Source organism: Pleurodeles waltl, chromosome 7 (assembly GCF_031143425.1).
Source record: "Pleurodeles waltl isolate 20211129_DDA chromosome 7, aPleWal1.hap1.20221129, whole genome shotgun sequence".
In the NCBI taxonomy this organism is placed as follows: domain Eukaryota; kingdom Metazoa; phylum Chordata; class Amphibia; order Caudata; family Salamandridae; genus Pleurodeles; species Pleurodeles waltl.
Window position 1 is genome coordinate 310426441 of NC_090446.1, and position 15283 is coordinate 310441723.

The 15283-nt window shown below is 42.4% G+C and overlaps 1 protein-coding gene across 2 annotated transcripts in view; it reads left to right on the forward strand.

The window, feature by feature from the left end:
- The first annotated feature begins 246 nt into the window (after positions 1 to 246).
- The window catches only part of SGK2 (serum/glucocorticoid regulated kinase 2), a 402530-nt gene continuing 387493 nt past the window's right edge, over positions 247 to 15283 (forward strand). Inside the window, exon 1 of one of the 2 annotated variants that reach the window (XM_069243755.1) lies at positions 247 to 351. The gene's annotated coding sequence lies outside the window, so the exon portion shown is untranslated. The remainder of the gene's footprint in view (positions 352 to 15283) is intronic. The other variant, XM_069243753.1, reaches the window with a different exon arrangement.

A 15283-nucleotide genomic window follows, 5' to 3' on the forward strand; every position in this document is an offset into this window, starting at 1 on the left:
ACGTTTTGGGATTTTTCTGTCAATTCACAGCCCCCCACAAGACTCCCATACTCCCACCCTCCAAACACCATCACAAGTCTCCACACCCCGCGCAGTTAAAACCTGCCTAAGGTTCTAAGGGTAATCATTTACCTTCTGTAATAAAAGGCTCGCTGGGAAATAGTCATTTGACCTTCAGACAGACTCACCCAGAAGAACATAACGAAAACAAAGATGAAAAAACATACTGCGCTGTCACGTAAAACAAGCCCAGCAGAGTGGTTTACAGCCAGACGTATCCAGCGTTTCCGAACTGCAAACAGTCCATCTGACTACAAGTCCTCCGGCCGGGAACTACGCCTGCTGCTCCAGGTAAACACAACATTCAACAACTGAGGCAAAGCATTCGCTTCTTCTTTGCAGATGTTTTAGTGAAGGAATGTTATCCCACGTATCTTAAGCTTTGGGCAAAGAAAGAAAAAAATACTTGGCCAGCAGCAGGGAGTGCTGCCTTCCATTACGCACAGGGGTACGGAAGTCAGGAGTCATATCTGTGGCTCTCGAGAGAATCTTGATTTTCACGAATATGAGACATTTGTGGTCATCTCCCCGAATATCATAAGTGCCATATCACCCTGTATGCGAAAGGCTCGTGGGATAATAGCTCTAAATATTGTGTTAATTCAATTTCTAAAGTCACCCGGGTGTTTATAACCCAGCGCGCGCAGCATAATAAAAAAAAAAAAGGTCAGATGCGGGCCCAATAATCATGGTTTACACAAGACTATGCGATAGAAATTATGCACAGCCCTAGTCAGGAGACAAGCATTCTCTCACAGGCATTGACAGAGAGCAACACTGTCTGGAAATCAGCGCCAGTCTCTAACACTGCGGTAGAGGGGTTAGGAAATCAACCGCCTGCGTGGGCGCTGAAAGTCGGAGTACAGATGGGGCTGCAGCACCCCAAAATGTTGGAGAACAAAAGGCGAATGACCAGAAAAGATGCCTTTATATTTTGTTTTTAATCTTGATTCAGTTGAGCTGCATTCAAAGACAGAGGTCAGGCTGTCTTCTAACAAATTGCTGCTTATCCCTTTTAACAGAAATTGGTGTTTAATGTTCTTTCTGTAACTGCAAATTTAGAGCATTTTGTGAAGTTAACTATGTGGCAATCTTGCTGGCTACGTGGAGTGTGACAGGAAAGTCTCAATGATATAAGTTTTTTTTTCCCAACACACAACAAAATTTAAATACTTACCAATGAACTGTACAAATATTTCAAAATACACCAACAGTTAGGAAAGCACAAATGAAGCACATCTTTTTGTAATTGTGAAGGTTGATCGAAAGTAAGATTTTAATACAATCAAATCAAAAGACTTTACTTGGTGATATGTAAATGTTAAATATGTGCTGAAACCCGATTTTCACACATTACCCCCTCATGGCGTCCTCCTTCTCCCAGTCTTAACAACTGAGGGTATGTCCCTCCCCCGACAGGCGTAGCATAAAGTATATTTTTTTTTATAAATTAACTCCTCCCGCACGCTTCCTTCGTTTTTTAGGTTGAGCATAGCAGCATGCATGCAGCACTTTTCCGTTGTGTTGGTATGTATCTGGGCTTTTAACCACACCCACTGCACGCCCATCACTATCACTTGTTGGTGGGCTTGCTTTTCAAAAATCCTTTGTTTCTCTTGGTGAATCCTTTACTATTGTCCCTCCTTGGGATGGTTTTGTTACCACCTTGGCTATCGCCCCTGTTACATGTATAATTGCCTGTTTGCCGATAACTTTGACTGCAAGCGGGCTACTTTTTCCTTTTGTCTCTCTGTTCTCGCAAATGGCGGCGCTTTCAATCGGCGCGGCTATGTCAGCTGTTTTACTTTTTATTTTCAGTCTGTGTGGCAAGAAAAGTCCAGTTAGTAATTTACAACGCTAATAGCTCTAACTCGTTTTTTTTTTACTTCTGCAGTCTAGCGAAGTTGTTACAGATCTTTGGACCTGGGATACCTTGTGGAGTGGTTTATTCATTTCAGATATCGGACCCTGTTTTGGGATTTTGTGATTTCTTTCTGAATCCTAGCTGTGCGGTATTAAACATGCCATGAGATTAAGTTATTATCTTGGTAGGGCATGTTTCTAACTCGTACCCATCATTTCTTGATGTTCTTATCAAAACATACCTCTAAAAACAGGAAACCACTTTAAATCACTGCAGTCTATTATTGGAAAATAAACCAACCAAAAGTGAGGCAAGAAAGCAATAACATTCTTTGCCGTTAATTGGGGTAAACTCAGGGTCACTAAAGCTGCTGCCAATTTTTGCTGCCAGAATTGGAGACGAGGTAAACATCATAGAGTTATTGGTTGGCGGATAGGTTTTTCTTGGGTTCTTGTCCAATACTTATTGAATGGGTCATTGCCTACATTGTACAGCCCAGTGGTAGTTCATGGTACATAGGTGAAATCATCTAATTTTCTTTTTTTCAGAGGGATTCTACATTTTATTTGTCAAACAGAATACAGTAGAGAGCTCCATTCCTTTCGATCATTGGCTAATTTTGACCAACCCCTTTCAGCCATTGACTTGAGGCTTTGTCAGTCATGTTTTGTCTCAGCCCAGTGGAGTATTTATCTCTCACCTAATGCTGTTGACTATTTAGGTGTATCTTTTCGCCTTCACTCAAGTGCTTGCATTAAGTGGTATGAACAACTACTTTAAAACTATAGCTCTCTTTGCTAGTACTTGTGGCTCTGCCTAGAGTGTCTTGCTCTGATCTGCTAATGCTGTATACGTCTATACATTAAACCCTGACCTATTTTTTCCCAAGTGTGCCTCTCTCAGCATACCTCATTATGCTTGCACTCATTATTTTCCATCCATAGAATGCTCATGGCTCATCTTATTTTTGTCGGAACTGAGAGATTTCGAGATTCAGTATTTCAGTCTGCCATCAGTGCTACTGCTATTCTGTGGGTATGTCACTCTGTGAGATAGGTGAGGAAAAGTACAATTAGTTTCTCGAGAACTTTTATCTGCAGATGGACATTTAATCGAACCATGATTTTTACAAATCAGGCTCCTTGGCTCCGTCTTCAAGTATCAAGAAGGCTAAGGTGGCTATTGCTTTACGTCAGGGTTCAAGTTTCTAGATAGTTTTGCTTAGTAAGTTACCGATTTATTTTAGAAATTATATTCACAAAGTCATTAAAGGTATTACCTCACAATTATGCGTAATATATCTGGTTACATTTCTCACCCATCTCTTAGAGCAGTATTCAGATCCACATAATTGTTTTCCAGCATGAACTCCACTCTAAACATCCCTCTTGCAATACCCCATCGAAATCCTCTTGTCACTCCATCTCTTAATATTAATTGCTACAATAAATGGAGTTGTCCAAAACTCCCCCGATTTTCCTGAAAGCACCACTCCCATCTAATACCTTTTCATTCAGCACTCTTGGTGTATTTGGAATCATTTTGGTGGTCATTTTGGGTAGGGAAGGGTGCATTGTTAAATCTCACACCTGTAGTCCACTTGTGCTAAAGTTCTCGCTGATTCACACATACACATATGTTTTCAGAATCCACGGCTGGAATGCAGTAGCATGCTGACACAATTACCCTCTCCTAGTCACGCACACTTTTGCACACGCACTCAGGGTACCAAAGCTTCTCATATATTCTGAAGGGCAAATTGCTTCTAGAGAAGATGTGGCATAACAGCCAGAGCTGCCGACTAATGAACTTCGAAAACAGGTTTGAGTCTTGGAGTCCAATCACTATCCTGTGATTTCAAGCAAAACACTTTAATCTCCATGCGCCTAAAATCAACAAGCATTGGCTAAGTCAAAACGTTTCACCTATGCAAAATCTATAGTACAATTATTTATTTGTTGCACTTGGAAATTGTCACATGTATCAATGGCCAAGTAAATACTTTTTGCACCTGGGAGTAGTTTGTGTTTTAAGGGACTTGTTTAAAAAAATATTCCAGTAGGCCAATTATCCCTTTAGTTACATACAGGGCCACTGGAATAATCTGGCAGAAAGGACCAAAATATGTGGCAGAGTTGACACATTAATGTGGCAAAAAAAACTCCAGTAAAGCATTTACAATACCAATAGCTCCAACTCAAGTAAATGCTAGACCTATTGCATTGCAAATGCTTGTTTGTTCCTGTCGCGGGCAGGTAAGCCCGCACTTGGTTCGTCTTAGTTATTGTCTTTTTCTTTGCAACTAGTTTTGCTAATACTTTTTGCATGCATGTTCTGTTCAACTTACTGGTGGCGCTGTGGACATTTGAGTCAGGGTACTTTTCACCACGTCACTCTGCACATGGTCCCGTGGCTGCCACCATCAGCATGATCTTCATTACTGCGTCGCTAGTGCGCCTGGTTCTTTCTTGCTCTCCTCCTGAATTGAGAACGCACTCCCTTGCTCCTGTGCTTAGATGGGGAGGGGAACTTGACCGCGTTCTGGGTTGTTGCCATTCGGGGGCCTGGTTTTATGGTTTCCCGAGCCCCTGCCTGTGTCGAATGCTGATGCATGTACTCAGGGTAGGCGATGAAGGTATCAGATTCACAGACAGCTCAAGATAATGTCTGGTTTCTGGCAACGCTATATAACAGGAAGAGAAACGCTGCATTTGCACGATTATACCCTTCAAGAGGGCAGAATGGAAAGATGTGCAGAGAACCAGAAGAATCTCCAGCCCTCTAATCCGGAGGAGGCTAAGGAGGTTTGGTACATTTCTAGAGGTGATTTGCAGTCCCTCATCAAGGAGGCTGTCAATGCTGCCATTAAGGAAAAACAGGTTTCAGCAAAGCGCATAAGGCTGGAGGATGATTCAGAGTAGTTTGATGACACTAGGGGCAGATACATTCAATCTGATCAGTTCAAAGATGTCCTGGCACATGTTAGTGACCTGCTGGGTTTTGCATTTCCAATTGTTGCTGATGATACGTTCTTGGCTCAATATAACACTGCACCCAAGGACATTTTACCTTTTCATGAGGTGATCCAAACTATTCTCCAGAAGGAGTGGAAGAACATTTATAAGGCTGCCAGTCCACGATTCCTTAGCAAACATAATTTATTGGAAGGGTTTGAGGATCAGTTCCATCAAACTCCGAAGGTTAATACTATGTTGGCATCTATGTCTTCCTCCTCTACTTTGTCTTCTGAAGATGTGGTCCTGTCTGATTTGGTGGATCAGAGGGTTGAGTCTGCCTTAAAACGCTCATTTGCTGCATCACACTATGTCATCAGAGCAAACACCTGTGCGGCATATGCCACTAAGGCTCTGCTTAAAAAATTTCAAGCCTTGTTTGACTGTCTCCACGCAAATGAAGATCTTATGTCTCTTCTGGCCAATACGGAAATGATGTCTCAATTTTTTTCCAATGCCATGTTTGACAGTCTTTGGCCTTCTACCTCTGCAGCACATACTTTTGTGGAAGGACGTAGAGCCTTGTGGGTTAACTGCTGGAAGCTGGAAGCCAATCAGAGATCCATGATTTTTAAGCTGCCTTTTCTGGGTCTCAAATAGATTTATCCTGAAGTAAAGTATATGGTGGAGAAAGCAGCAGAGGACCGAAAGGTTCTACGACCATTTAAGCTGCCTTCAGAGAAGTGACAATTTGGGTATCGTAGGGGCTGTTTGTCAATCCTCTGAACAGCATCCCTTTCGGGGGAAGGCCCGGGGTCGAGGTGCCCCCTTCCATAGCAAATACCGTCCGTCCTCTCATGGCGCCCAGCAGCAAAAATGACTATATGTCAGTAGGAGCTTGGATCAAGTAATTTGTGCCTCATTGCAAAAATGGTGTGACAGGTTCATGGGTCCTTTCGATCATGGAACGCTGCTATTGGGTAACATTCAAGAGCCAATCTCCCTGTCTATGCTTCAAGGTTACACCTCGTCCAAAAGACCCTGTCAGACTTCAATTCCTGTTGCCAGGCAAACAGATCCTCTTACCAAAGCAGGCCATTGTCCGGTTCCATTGGATCAGAGGGACTTGGGTTTCTACTCAATCCTGTTTTTAGTGCCAAAACCAGATGGGTCTTTTCGTCCAATACTCAGCCTCAAGGACTTTTTTGTTCTCCTGGAACATTTCAGGATGATATCTCTCCGGACTACTACTCCATTGCTTCAGGATGCCTACTTTCATCTTTCTGTACATGTACAGAGAGTCAGCCATTCTTGAGGTTTACAGTGTGCAACCAACGTTATCAGTTCCAGGTCCTTCCATTCGGTCTTGCAACGTCTCCCCTAATCTTCACAGGGGTATTGGCTCCAATTATTGTATTTTTGCATTTGAAAGGTTTTGTTTTGTTTCCCTATTTGGATGATAAGTTGTTGACTGCTCCCTCTTTTTTTAAGGCACAGCAAGATGTGGATTTGGCCCTTCAATCTTTAGCAGATTTGATCTTTTGGTGAACCTTCAAAAATCACATCTGATTCTGTCTCAGGAGAAGGCTTTTATTGGCGCTCAATTGGGCTCTCAAATAGGAGCAGCCTTTCTTTCTATCGACAGAATGCACTCCCTCCAGTCAAGTGTGTGAGACTAGTTGACATGCTGACAGAGTTCTGCAAGATGCAGGCTAAGGGTTCAAGGTCTTTTGGCACCCACAACGGCTGTGGTTTCATGGGTGAAGTTTCATCTGAACCCAGTGGTGATCCACGTTCTCAGACATTGGATTCCGGTTCACAGGACTATGGTCTCAGGATTTCCCTTACAGACCAGGTTGATCAGGATCTCTCATGGTGGCTGGACTGGGAGCACTTGTCGAAAGAGGTCTTTTTCCAGCTGCCACACCCTGTCCTCTTGATCGCGGATGCCAGTCTGTGTGGTTGGGGGGCGGTATTGGGTCAACAAGAAAGAAAGGCTCGCTGGTCTCCTTAGGAAAGTCGCCAGTCCTTGAACTGGAGAGAACTGATGGTTATCAGGATGGCCGTGGCAGCCTTTCAGGACTCCTTAAAAGGAAACTGTGTGGTTGTCTGAACAGACAATCAAGTAGCAACGGCATACTTGAAGAGGCAGGGGGGTACCAAGAACATGTCCGTTAATTGGACTGCCTTCCTCATATGTTCCCAGGCAGAAATGTATGTTCTAGATCTGAAGGCAGTTTACTTTCGGGGGAGATGAATTTCTGGGCAGACAGCCTCAGCAGGAATTGCCATCCTCAGTGACATTCCATCTATACCTTCCTTCCTTCTATCTGGTCTGCTGGGAGTTCAGAGGCCATGGTTGGACCTCTTTGCCTCCCCATAGAATGCTTACTGTCCTCTATTTTGCTCAGAGATTCCCTCTCCTCGGGTGGGGGTGGTGGATGCCCTAGCAGTTCCGTGGCCTTGGGGGTTACTGTTTTCTTTTCCTCCTATTCCTCTCCTGCCAAAGGTCCTCAAGAAGATCAGGATAGAGAAGGCTCAGGTGATTCTGATTGCTCCTTATTGGCCCAGGTGTCATTGGTTCCCTCTTCTGGCTCAGTCCATGGGTCGTTTTTTTCATCTCCCTCACACCCAGTCTCCTTTTCAGTATCCATGACTGTCTCACCTAAAGGTGACACAATTGTGTCTGATGGCATGGCTCTTGAAAGAGCTGGATTACTGAATTTAGGGTGTTCTTCTCAGGTGGCTCTGGAGAGTCAATCATCTAGAAGACAGTCTACCCTGAAATCTTATCACAAAAACACTAGACTTCTTTTTCTAGCTGGTGTTTTGCTTGATCTGAGGATCCAGCGGTTGTTGATTTTTTTTAAATTCGGGGTTTTTAACGAGATAGTTTCATGAAGGGGATTGCACCCTAGTACTCTTTCCATGCAATGGGTAGCAATAATAGCTTTTCGGACTTTTCTTGACGGTTTTTCTACTCTTTCACCCCTGGGTCTGAGGTTGCTGAGGAGTTTCCAGTTACAAAGACCATCTGTTAGGAAAATGATTCTTTCTTGGGATCTGTCTATTGTTCCATGCAGTTTGCAAGGTGTTCATTTTGAACCCCTGGAGGAGGCAGAATTGGTCTGGTTGTCAGATAAAATAGGTTTTTTGGTGGCCATTACTTCAGCTAGGCGACTGGGGAAATTAGGTGCTCTTATGGCTCATTTCTGAAGTTTTATCCTGATAGGGTGGTGCTTAAATTGGATCCAAAGTTTATTCCTAAGGTGCCTTCCTCTTTCCATTCTGCCAAGGAGGTCATTTTGCCTTTCTTTCCAGAGTCCTCTTCCACTACTCTTCCTTCGACTCTGGATATCAGAAGGCCCCTTCTGATTTATTTAGATCACACAAAAGCCTTTTAGATTGTCAGACTCCTTGTTTATTGCACATGGTTCAGTGACAAAAGGTAAGAAGTTATCTACTCAGACTCTGAATAGACGGGTCCGTCAAGCCCTTGCTCAGGCATATTCTGCGGTGGGGGAGCCCCTTCCAGCTGATATTCAGGGTTGGTCTACTAGGGGGGTTTCTGCTACCTGGGCCGAGGCGGGAGGAGTTTCCCTTTTGGAAATATGCTGAGCGGCCACTTGGTCCTTACATCATACTTTCAATAATCACTATAATTTTTCTGTTTGTGATGATTTGGATGGTCATTTTGGATTTAAAGTTTTGATTATAGCAATGAAGTAATTGTTGTACTTGTTGTATTCGGTTTTTGCATAATAAACAACATGCCTGGCAATTCTGTTTTTGGTGCCACCTTCTGTTCTAGCTATGGTTACACCCTCAGTTGTTAGGACTGGGATGAGGAGGACGCCATGGGGCGGTAATGAACCAGTTACTTACCAGTAATCTTAATTACACCAATTAAGGGTCCTCCTCGTCACAGTCCTGTTTCCTTCCTCCCTCTCTCTCTGGTTGTACTTTGTCCTTGCAGCTTGGTAAAATAAGAGAAGGAGATGATGGGGAAGAGTTAATTTATTTAAAAAAAAACAAAAACGTATGTGCTACGCCAGTCTAGGAGGGATATACCCTCAGTTGTTAGGAATGGGACGAGGAAGACCCCTAATTGGGGTAATGAAGATTACCGGTAAGCAACTGATTCATTATCTTTTGTGCACTACATTTTTAGCAGTAAAACTACATGTCATTCTGAACGTTGTTCCCATTTCAATGGAAAATGTGCTGTCTGTAAGTTGTCTTCATGTATCATGCCAGTGCCAGTAGGACAGTGGTTTTCGGAAAGCAGGGGGGCCCCTCCACGTGAGCGGAGGAGCTTCGCCCCGCTACAAAAATGCTCCCAAAAATGCCCCTTAAATGAAAAATATAATGGTAATAACTTTCTTTATTACCATTTTATTTTTCAGTACCCCGTCCTGAACAGAGTTTAAGGACCGGGCGGGGCAATTGCTGCTGAGTGGCAGCAGGGAGCTGTGCACTTGTTTAAAGTGCACATGTCCCTTTGGCTGGCCGTCTTGTGATGACCAGCCTGACATGCGCACTTTAAACATCTGTAATCCAGCTGTCTGAAGACATCCATCTTGTGAGCGCTGAGAGAATCCGCTCCCACCAATCCTGACGCTGCTTTTATGCTGGTTACCAGAATTAAAGCAGCGTCAGGATTCATTAGCGTTCTTTCCTGGTCCCTGCGGCAGTGTTGGAGCTGCCACGACGAGAGGAGAAGAGGATACTGTGAGGAGGGGAAGACACCCGCAGGTAGGTGATTTTTTTAATTTTTATTATCTTTGTAACTTCCCTCCCGCCATAACTACAAGCCAGCAGCCACTAGTTAAAAGTGCCCTCTTGTCTGTCACTGGCAGTGATACAACGTTAGTAGTGTCAGCAGGTCCGCCCACTGTCACAAGCGGACTGCACTAATTCCGTGACAGCAGGCCAGCCCTCTGTCGAAAGCAAACAGACGTGGCACTGTGATAGCAGGACGGTCCGCTGCCACACGCAGACAGCTGTGACACTAAGACAACAGGTCCTTACAAAACCAGTAACTACCACTCACCATAAGTTCATCAACACTGGTAGTTGTAACACACTGGCTTTATTTGATGCGTTACTCTTAATCTTTTTAAATCTATGCTATTTTTACCCATTCATCCTAGGTTGGCACCTATATGACTGAAAAATAACTTAAAGACATGGTAGATTTCTTAAAAAAAACATATGCTCCCATGACATGCAACAATCACGAATCTTGACTCTTCATGAGTTTTTCCATAGGAATGCCCTGAATATTAATAATGTAGTGAATTCTTTCATCCACAATATGTTTATACAGTTTGTGTGATCTCTAATGAGGGCAATGTACTTCTTTGGCTAAATCATGTTCCCTACTAAAGTCACAGTGAGTTTAAAGTCTATCCAGTCTGATCATCCTCTTCACTAGTTGTAATGTGCTGAAGCGTTTCGACCTCAAATGTTAAAGACAATGTTCATTTAAGTGCTTCCTTGAGATGAGACAAAGTTACCACTAAGGACACTATGTACAAAAACATATAAAGAATACTATTAATAAGTTTATCAGTTTGTATTTCGTTGAGAAAAAAACATGGTCAAGTAACTGAACAATCATACAGGTGACCTTCCTATGGTGGTGGAACACTGTAGGGAGAAGGAAAGAATGGTGTCTTGCTATGCAATCTAATTTCACTATAAATGTTGTTTTATGTGAGACCCACTACCGTGCATCACTCGTCTTTTCCCATGGTGGTCTCACCTGAACACTTGTTTTGAATCTGAATCATTTTGTTGGGAAGAAAATACAATTGTTAAGCTCACTGGGGAAGGGGGTGGCTGTGTACTAATACCGTTGTGCAGACATAGAGGGGCTAATGTGCACCTTCAAAAGAACAGATGGCCTTGAGCTTCTTCTGGCATCTCCCGTTTACATTTTTCATCCCAGATGTCTTTCTTTCTTTGTCGTTGTGGTTCTGTCTTTCTCTGCCTCCTTCTTTCTCCCTTTTGTGTTTTCCCCACGCCTGCTCTGGATCGAATTCTGATGAAGAGAAATTAGCACATTTCACCAAAAAAAGAGCGCTGTTGGGCCCCACCTGTAACCACCGGCTCAGATTAAGTGCTGGTCAGCCACCTGTCAGGAACAGACAGCAGTGGCCCTGTGACAGCAGGTCATCCCTCTGTCTGAGGTGGGCAGAGTTGACTGTGGGACAGCAGGTCAGTCCTCCTTAATGAGCAGCTTGCAGTGACACTGTGACAAAAAGTCAGCCTTATGTCAGAATTAAACGGAAGTGACTTTGGGCAGCAGGTTAGACTCTGTCATGAAACGACAGCAGTGTCACTGTGAAAGCAGCTCAGCCCTCTATCACAAGCAGCCGGCAATGACTCCAGGGTAGGAAGTCGGCACTCGGTCACGAGGATACCGTAGTAATTCCAAGGCAGTAGGTCAGCACTCTGTCACAAGCAGGCATCGGGGACTCCATGACAGCAGGACATCCCTCTGTTATACACAGTGACACTCAGAGAAGAGCTCTCAGGGTCAGTCACAGACATGACTTTTGAAAACATCCGGCTCTAACCGCACATCAACAGACCGTCACAGCGTCACAACATAGTTGTTGATTCAGATCCTGGTCGAGAAGCCAAGCATTGGGTTGAGGCTGATGTTGGCCAGTATTCATCACTTGAGAGGGGCATAGAGGCCCTGCTTCTCCTAAACTTAGCACTGGGGTGCTCTTTCTGACAGGCGAGCCTGAAGGTCGTTTATTATCGTTTATCTTTCTTTAACTTTTGTATGACACTTTAAATATTCTGCTTGGTGGAAGTACATTTTTACAGAAATTCACATTAAAACACAACAGAAAAGAAAAGTTACCACATAATACTTACCTTTTGAATAGTTTAAAGCGATGATTTTAAAATACCATTATACCTTTTTCAAAGGATTGGTTTCTTAAATACGATCTCATTCTTACAAAAGTACAACATCAACTTCACGCCTCGTCAGCTGTAGTAAACGCTATATAAAATAATGATCCCTCTCCCGTCGTTCTACTAAAAAATATGACAACATATGAAGTTCGCGTCACTTTTCCAAAATAGCCACTAGAGTGCGCTAAGACCCTAGAGGTACGGACTATTGATCCAATATTGATTTCATTATGAGTTGGAACACATCTTGTTCGGCCTCAGCACTGCAGAAAGAATTGCTCATTCCTGTGATTAAATACCATGATCAGTCAAAGTCACAAAAATCATCTTTATTCGCCGCATTTCTGAAGCATAAAAGATAAAAGCAAAAAATACAAAACACGAAGAATAAGAAACACAAGTTAAATATGTCGTACTGCCTTTGTGAACCTAAGCAACATAACAATGGAAATCACAAAATTATACTTTTCCGCAGTTTTAATATCTGCCGAATGAAAGTTCTAACCGTACATATAAAAGGAGCGTGGAGTTGCTGCAAAAACAAAAGTGCAGCTCTACATAGTTAACATGCAGTTTTTCATTAAAAAGTAAAATCTTTCTCCTATGGATTTAATAAAAAAGGACAAAAGAACATGATATGAAGGGTCGATTGAACAAGCTTCCCATCACAAGGACATCGGATCAATTCACATACAGTGGAGCAGTTGCCCGGGAAACCAACCAAACAATGGCAACCTGGTGAAGACAAAACGTTGCCGTCTATTTTGAATATAAGGTAAAGATGGTGGAAGACCACATTGTGCGCGAACCAAGTTATAGGAACGCACCTATAACTTGGTTCGCACACAATGTGGTCTTCCACCATCTGTACCTTATATTTAGAAATTAACAGGGGAGCTAGTCTGATTCTGTCCTCATTGTAAGGAATGCCCAGCTCAACGTGTCAAACGGAATTGCCGCAACTGCTTGGAATCACCAGTAGTTTTTTCAGGAAAAGATGTTCTACTTGTTGCAAAGTTTTAACATTAGACAAACCACAGATGCCTGCCCCATTGGGAGCTGTTACCTCACATTTACTTGCTATCTCTTTTAATGGTTTTGAAGCCATTCATTTTTTTCACAAAAGCTATGTAAACCATTAATGCATTTTTCAAATTGGGCTTTCTTATTTGAGAGCATGAGTTTCCAATTATATTTCTCACCAAATAGCACTCATAGGTAGGAATCCGATGAAGTAGACAGTATCTGAGTATTATTAATAAAAACTTTAATCATATCAGTCATTTATCAATCTTTGTATGGTTTCTAGTTTTAAAAAAACACTCTTCCTACCCCCATGTGTCAACAGGAGAGATGATGGTAGGTGCAAGCGCTATTTCTGAAAGAATCCCATTCTGTAATGTAACTGTTAACGGTCAATCAAAATTAATTCCATCATCTCTAGACTACCAGTCTTGGTAAATTGGCACAACTGGTTTAGAAAGAACAAGACTGCCAAGAGCTGCCATTATTTCTTCTGTGATATCTTGAAATGGATCACACAACAGATAACACTGTTGAAATACTTGAAATTCGAAGAAAGTGGACTCTTACAGGGTTGTTTTTTTATTCAGCTACACGAACTGTAATGAATAGTGTGTCAGGTTGGGGGAACTTATCTGTTTTGAAAATTGCTTAATTTGAAACAAAAAACAAAGTACAGAGGGCTGAAGATTTTCACAAGACCCCTCTGGCGGTGTTCATGTGCCACCCTACACTTCCTGCTTCTTTATTTCACCGTTGTAGATTCGTTTTATAACAGCTTTCTCTATTTGTCACTGTTTTCCTATCTTTCTCTTCCTTTCTTTTCTGACTTTCTCTAACTCAGGATCAAATTCTGGTGATGGAAAATAGGTTTCAGTAACCAAAGAAAGAGTGCCGGTGGGTCCCCCTCTGCAAAATGTTTTATTATTATTTTTCTGCAGAAAGAAATTCTGGCGAGCTTACTGGCATTGAGATAACTGCATAGCTATGAGGCTATTGATTGTTGCTGCACCGGCACCCTCTGGCTAACATCCTCCATGTTAAACAAGCATTGGCAAAGCCAATAGGTGTCGCCTATGCAAGAGCTATTAGCTTAGCCAATGTGTTTTACTCATTATGTACACCACCGTGGCTTCTGTTTAGCATGACTAAAGGTTAGTTGTGTAGAGGAGTGTTGAATGTGTAGAGTGCACACAGAATACAGTGGTTTGTCATAAAGTGGAGTGTTGTAGATTGGCGTAGTGTGGTGTGGAGGTACATAGACTGGCCTGAAGTGGAGTGGCACAGAGTTGCATAAAGTGGAGTGGTGTAAAGTGGACTAGATTGTCATAGGTGAGGTGGCACAGAATGAATGATAATCTTTATTGCTTGATTAATAAAAAAACTTTTGCAATATAACATGATAAAACGCACCTGCTAACCAGATAAAACCAACAACATAGTTAATTAAAAAATGACTTTAAACCCACATAAAGCTATGGGTGCAAATATTAGGTCAGTAAAAGTTTAAAAAACCCAAGTACGGTACAACCAGTAATACCCATCTAAGTTGTGAATGCAATACTCATTCTCATTCTGAAATAGTGCAAAAAATCATTTAAAATACAATAGATAATTTTTTAAATCTAGTTTTGTAAAAAAAAAAATGCTGAGCAGTTGCTTTTGATAATGTCTTGACCAAACGATCTTTAGAGGGGCTGAAGTAGTGCAACCCAAAATTAAAATGCGTTTGTGTCTGAGAATTTGCGGCCTAAATGTGGATACAAATGGCATAAAAATAAAGGCACCAAAAAATTAGAAAATAGAGATGCTTAAAATCCTTCGCTGCCTCCATCATGGCGAATTTCAAGGCCTTTTAGTCTCAGGATACTAAAAGAAAGTACTAAAATCGGTCGCCAGCTGACAACTGCTCCTAACTGGTTGCTTCTACTCAGTCAATTGCCCGGACTTGACCCTAGTCAGTTTCCTATAAAACAGCTGTAAATCCGTTACTCCCCTGCAGCAGTATGGTATCGGCTTGCCATTTAGCCAACTGATTACTAACTGTCTGCAGGAGCAAACATTTTGAAGTAGAAAATTAGGTTTTAACAATTTCATCTTTCTGCACCCAAGGCTGGACAGGTGGAGAGAACTTGCAATAGGGTTTCTCAGATATAACCACATAATCAGTAATTTGGATCAGGAAACAGTTTTTTCTGAAGGGGGGCACACGACTTTGGTGTCAAAGAACCCAATACGAATTAGAAAGAACTGATGTTTTATATGAGCAGAAAAATGTTCTGATAGATATCCTTGGGAGACAATGTCAAGTAAGACCCCACAGCAGCCCAGGCATGCCACCTTTTAGCCAATGAGTCCTTATCTGTTATGAAAGACAAAGTGCAGACACAGATGTTTACAGATTTGTTGAAAGCAGCCCCCCCATACTGGATTTCCAGGCATCTTC